This window comes from Momordica charantia (genome assembly GCF_013281855.1).
Source record: "Momordica charantia cultivar OHB3-1 chromosome 10 unlocalized genomic scaffold, Mcharantia_2.0 BLBB01000010.1, whole genome shotgun sequence".
NCBI classification, from domain to species: domain Eukaryota; kingdom Viridiplantae; phylum Streptophyta; class Magnoliopsida; order Cucurbitales; family Cucurbitaceae; genus Momordica; species Momordica charantia.
The window spans coordinates 13,517,578-13,524,387 of NW_028275158.1; positions in this window are offsets into that span (position 1 = coordinate 13,517,578).

The following is a 6,810-nucleotide window of genomic DNA, read 5'->3' on the forward strand; positions in this document are numbered from 1 at the left end:
GCCTCAAGAGGAAAATCATCAACAAATTCCAAATGAGGCAGAGAATCAAGATGCCATTGATGCGAATGTTCAAACTATTCTTCATGCCCAACAAGAAGATTTTAATATTGATGTTGTTATTTATGATGCTGAAGAAGATGTGCATGTTGAGGTTTTGACGCCTGATGAGTACACAACCACAGAGGAGATACTTATTGAGAAAGCGATCGAGATTACAAATATTGTACAAATTGGGGAGAGTAAGAAAAGCATGCAACTGCAAAATGAAGACCTCGGCAACACTCAGAAGCCACATTCACTCATTGCTTCAATGCCCTTGTATTGGGGATTTAAACCAGGAATTTGGAACAAGACTGCAAGGTTTTTCTTTACTACAAGCAATTACAAGTTTACCATACAAATTTATTATCTTATCAACATGTTTGAACGAGGTCAAGATGCCGAGTACAAGGTTGCATTGCAAGGAGATCTTATAGATTCGAGGACGAATCCTTCTGAAGAAGGGGAGGATGATATGAACCAATGAGCTCTCTTTGTCATGCCTCATGGACCAATTACAAGATCAAGAGCTCGAAAACTTCAACAAGCCTTACTACTTCGTGTCCAACCGTTCGTGAACTCGACACGAGAATTAAAAGGAAGATGTGCAAGAAGTTGGAACTATGCACTTCAATTTGGTGCAAGTTATGCATTTTTAAGTGTTTTTAAGGCAAGTCAAAGTCTACTTGGTCAAGGTCAAAGTCAACTCCATCAAGACAAGTCCAAGACAACTCATTCAATTCAAAAACCAAGTCAAACACTCACATCCCTCATTATGGACGAGATTGCACTTAGTTTGGCTGACTTTCCATGTTCTTAACCTTTCATTTGCTTGTCTTTTTATTTCTTGTAAGTTATGTCTTTTCATTTACAAGTCTTTTCATTTCTTGTAAGTTACAAGTCTTTTCATTTGCTTAAGACTTTTCATATGGCTTGCTAGGATGGCTATATATAACCTTGAGATGTCTTGTTGTAAATACAAAATTTGAAGTTGAATAAAAAGTGAGTTTTCTCATTAGCTTGGTTGAGAGATTTATCTCCCATTTCTTGTGCAATTTCTTGTGTCTTTAGAATTTGCATGTTAAGATCATTCAAGCGGTGTTGATCATACCTCTTGTGGAGTGATTCGAATCACGAGTTTAGAAACAAGTTTTCTCTACTCTTGATATTGATCATCAAGGTAATCCGTTCTAAAACTTTTCCTTGGGTTGATTCCATACTTGTTTTCGGGGTTATTGGGATTGAGTTCTATGGGTCTTGTTCGTTAGCAAGGTTCTTAGATCCAACTCTCAAGGGTTTCTTAACAGTTTCCTACAATTCCGCAGGAATGCTGAGATGAATAAGTTAGAGTACAACCTTACTATACTATTTAATGAGCTACAAATTTTTCAATCTCTTATGAAAAATAAGGGACAAGAAGGGGAGACAAACGTTGCCACCTCAAAGTGCTTCCATCGAGGTTCAACCTCAGAACTAGATCTTTACCTTCTTTTAGACTTTGAAAAAGAAGAAGAACAGTGGTAAGGGACACAAAACTGACTCCAATACTATTGCCAAGAAGGACAAGATCAAAGTTGCAAACAAAAGAAAGTGTTCCCACTGCAACATGGATGGACATTAAAAGAGAAACTTGCCTGAAATACTTGGCCGAAAAGAAGAAAGACAAAGAAGGAAAATATGATTTACTTTTATTTGACACTTGTTTAGTGGAGAATGATAATTCTTCCTGGATACTTGATTCAAGAGTTACTAACAATGTTTGTTCATAATTTTAGAAAATTAGGTTTTGGAAGCGCGACTGGAAGTTGGAGAGGTGACTCTGAAGGTCAAAACGGGAGATGTCGTCTCAATAGTGGCAGTAGGGAACCTTAAGTTGTTTTTAGACAATAATTCATATATATTATTAGATAATGTATATGTAGTTCCCAAAATTAAGAGGAACTTAATTTCAACTTCTTGTCTCTTAGAACAACCTTATGTTATTTCTTTCTCGCTTGATGAAGCCTTTGTTTCAAGAAACGGTGTTAATGTTTGTTTTGAGAAGCTCGAAAACAACTTTTATATGTTCAGACCAACCATCACCAAATCAATTTTAAACACTAAGTTATTTAAAAATGCTAAAACCCAAAGTAAAAGGCAAAGAACCTCTCCTAAAAAAACTACCTATCTTTGGCACTCAAGGTTAGGTCACATTAATCTCAATAGAATTGGGCGATTGGTTAAGAGTAGACTTCTAAATGAGTTAGAAGATGACTCTCTACTTCCATGTGACTCATGCCTTGATGGCAAAATGACCAAAAGGTCTTTTACCTGAAAAAGGCTATAGAGACAAGAGCTATTACAGCTTGTACATTAAAATCTGTGTCGTACTATGAATGTTAACGCTAGAGGAGGGTATGAATACTTCATCTCCTTTATAGATCATTATTCAATGTATGTTATCTTTACCTAATGCAACACAAGTCTGAAGTCGTTGAAAAGTTCAAGGAGTACAAGACTTAAGTTGAGAATCATTAGGTAACATGATAAAGACTCTTCAAACTGATCGGAGTGGAGAGTATGTGGACATAAGATTCCAGAACTATATGATAAAGCATGACATTACATCCCAACTCTCAGCGTCTGCTACACCTTAACTGAACAGTGTATTCGAAAGAAGAAACAAAACCATACTGGACATGGTTCGGTCTAGGATGAGCTATGCTCAATTGCTTGACTCATTTTGGGGTTATGCAGTGGAGACTGCGGTTTACATTTTGAACACAGTTCATTCCAACAATGTTACTAAAACACCTTTTAAGCTATGGAAGGGGCGTAAAACTAGTTTACGTCACTCCAAAGTTTGAGGTATTTGCAATATAGGATGTTTTGAGAAAAAAGGAGTAAAACATGCTCAAATTTTGCAAAAACTCACAACATTCTTAAGTTGCAAGAACTATGTGCCTGGCGCATTTTTGCCACTTTTTCCAAAACGTGTGTTTGACTTATGGAGGGCACGAGAGTCATTTCACAAGTGTTTAGATGAACAAAATAAGCTCAGTCTTGTAAGATCGATATGGCAACAGTAGAGGGGGTGAATAGAGTTGGTTACAAACTTGTAGAGTTTAAAAAAAAAATTTAAGAATAACAAAAAATCAAATAAATTTTAAATGCATAAATTAAAGAGTAGAGAGAGATGACAGCAGGAATTTTTATAGTTGGTCGGATATCCCTACTTCACTCTAAAGCTAACAATTTCCCCCCTTTTTATGAATGACAAACCACTTAAGAAAAATAAAAAGTGGCATGATAATATTAAAAGAACTCAATCACAAATGGATACTTCAATCAATATCACCATTGATCACAAGTACTTTGAATTTTTCTTAACAATTCTCCCCCTTTTGTTATCATCAAAAGATATCAGTTCTAAGCATGCGTAAGCTCCCCCACAAAATAGTAATCAAGCGATAGAACACCGTAAGTCAATTTAAGCTCTTCGAATAAATAAAGTCAATCAATTTTGAGCAAACATAAGATCAATACATATAAATACTTTCAAGAACTCATTTAAAACATATATAACCAATAAATATATTAAATGCATGAAAAAAATATAATTTCACTAATTTCAATATCATCATTCTTACCAAGAAGATGCAATATAAAAGTTATATAATAACAGCTCTCCTAAATATGTGAGTCATATAGAGATTAAAAATAATGATAGAAAAAACTCCCCCTAAATGCATGAGACATATTCAGGTCACATATAGGAGATAAAAACAATCAACATCATTTAATCCAATAACTTTTATCAGAAAGTAATATCATTAACAAATAATTCATAGTCATTATTATAAATAACTCTCATCATTATGTAGACAATACTTCCTAATTTTAAGAGGCACTGCTCTCCTAAAACTAATCATAGTCCAAATTAGATTTTAATAAAGGATTTTAAGTAGTTGCATAACCCAAAACTTAGACAATTAAAACTTTCTTAATAACTCAATTAACCATAATAAGTAGGGCCTAGGACAATATATTTCAATAGAGTAAATAACTTTAAAATATATCAATAATGGAATTCATAAGTTTCAATTTTCTCACAAGTAATCTCAAATAAAAATTCAAACTTTGAAACATTAAGAGAAGCATTTATAAAACTTTTAAACACTTTAATAACAAAGAATTTCATAACGTATAGTCATATACCAATTATTGATAAGAATTAATTTAAAAATAGGCATAATATATATTGAATTGCATATAAATATATATCAATCACAACATATCTCAATATGTTATCAAGTGAAGTAATTTCAAGACAAATTTAATGAAAATCATTTTTAGCAAAGAATTAACAAAGATCGAGAAAGATATTTTAAAATAATTTTCTCAATTAAACAAGCCAAAAACATAAATTTCAACCATAAATAATAATCCAAAAATGTAATACTAAATCATCAAACAAACATAATTTCTATAACAATTAAATCACAAATAAATAATAACCACACTTTTACTTATGAGGAAGGTCAAAAGAAAAAAAATTGACACTTTAATTATCAAACAATTCATTAAGGGAAGTAATAAAGATACATAAAAGTCCATCCAAACAAGAAAAAAAATTCAAACTTATAATATGCATGTATAATGATACGAATCCATTTGCGACCAATTACATATATCAAAGGAGCAATTATTACAAGAAAGGCAAGGAAGATTCAAGAGGCTTTCACACTGCACCTTCAAAAGCTTGTTAATGCACAAGAACCAACAAAGAGTTTTGAGCCCGAATTTATTCATAGTGATACTTCAATGAGTCAAGAAGAGAATGGAGCAAAGATGGCACTGGAAAAGTTGTCTATTTTGAGAGATGGCACGGAGGACAAAAAAAGTGTGCAGATTCGTGAACAGGTGCCTTTGCAGATTGCACCTCTTTGGAGTTTGTGAAGTCAAAAGTTGTCAAACCATATCCAAATGTGAAGCGCCTCCTACAGCACATAGATAAGACCATTTGAAGCATGACTACGTTTTCTGATCCGCATTTAAGTGTCTAGAATGATGTGCAATCAAGTTTTGATTTGCATGTCTTATTTTCTACAATTTGCATTAAGTAGTATTTTGAAAAACTTTTGGTGTTCTTATGTTGAACGACCATTTGGCCTATTTAAAGGCTTGTAATGCTCTTGTTATGGATAACTTAAGATTAAAACATATTGAAATTCAAAAACTTTTGTTCCTTAACACTTTTGGTGTTGCTTCTTTCAAATCTTGCTTTAGGTTTGATGTTAAACCGATTCATTGGATTAGTCTCGATCAAGCTAATTCTGGAGTGAGTCGTCTTAGGATCTAGGAGTGTCTATCGTAGATTCTAAGTCCGATCTAAGAGTGATTCATCTTCTAACCTTACTCTTGGTTGGAATCATTCGGTAAGTTAGTCGTTTTTGTGAATGTTTGCAAGGATCCTAGAAGGACCTCTAGCTTTGTAAACACGAGCAACCTTGGCTCTTATCATATAAGAAACATGTTACACAGTATCATTAGTAAAGAATCATTATAAATAATATTTTCAACGTTACACAGTATCAATAATATAATGATAGAAAAATTTTCTTTTCAAACAATTCAAAAATCTCAAATTCAAATTCAAATTGAATATCTCATCATATCTCAAAATAAATTCAATATTGAAATTAAAAGTTAACAAAAAGGATTTTTCCTATTTAAAGCCCAAATGAATCAAAAATTGTTTTTTGATATAATTCTCATTTTGTGGTTCAACCAATCTTAGAATTCAAGTGCACCTACAAAACAATTTAGCAAATAGTTTTCGGTACCCATATTTGTTTTGGTCTATGTAGGTTAGTCTCAATTTTCAGAATCCATTTCTTTTTGGTTCCAACATGCATATAATTCAATTTAGATAAGTAACATGAATATGTTTTATGACCAAATTTTCCAGGAGAGAAGCAAGAAATATTATGAATGAATCTTTCTTTCACAAAATGTCTATGCATATTATTTTTCACATAAATGTTTCTTTTAAGAGTATTTTGAAATTTTGCTCTATAAGAAACATTTCTCTTAGAAAATCTAATTTGATCATTCTCAATTTAAAGTAATTTGGTTTAATATGACCTTTAACACCACAATAATGACATATTGGCACAAATCTAGTATTATGTATGAATTTAGACTTAGCATGAAAATCATTAGACACAAATTTAGGTACATCATGCTTATGCATATTACATTTTTGAACAACATTAGGCAAAACATCATTATGCACAATAGAAGATGCTTTAACAAAAGTTGTCTTGGAACTAGATGGAGTAACACTCTCATAGACATAACCAAGTCCTCTTTTGTCATTTAACGGTTTGCCCATATAAAAAATTTTATCCAATTTTCGTGCACCTATTGTCAACTTCTTAATAGATTCTTTAGCGCAATCTAGCTCATTTAAAAGATTTGACTTTTTTTCTCTAAGAGCTTTAACAAGTTCTTCTCTATCAAAAACATCACATTCAAGAAATTTAATTTTATCTGGTAAAGCAAGCTTTTCTTCATTACATGAACATTCAATACCATCATACTTCACAATATCATTGACATTTAATTTTAAGCCTGCATTTTCTTCAACTAATATTTTATTTTCAATAACTAAAGCATTCAAGTCATTTTCCAATTCTAAAGATGAAGAATTATGAAGTTCATTAGTTAACTCATTATTCTCATGAACTAGTTTTGTGTTTTATTTTTAATTGAGCCATGTATTTAGAG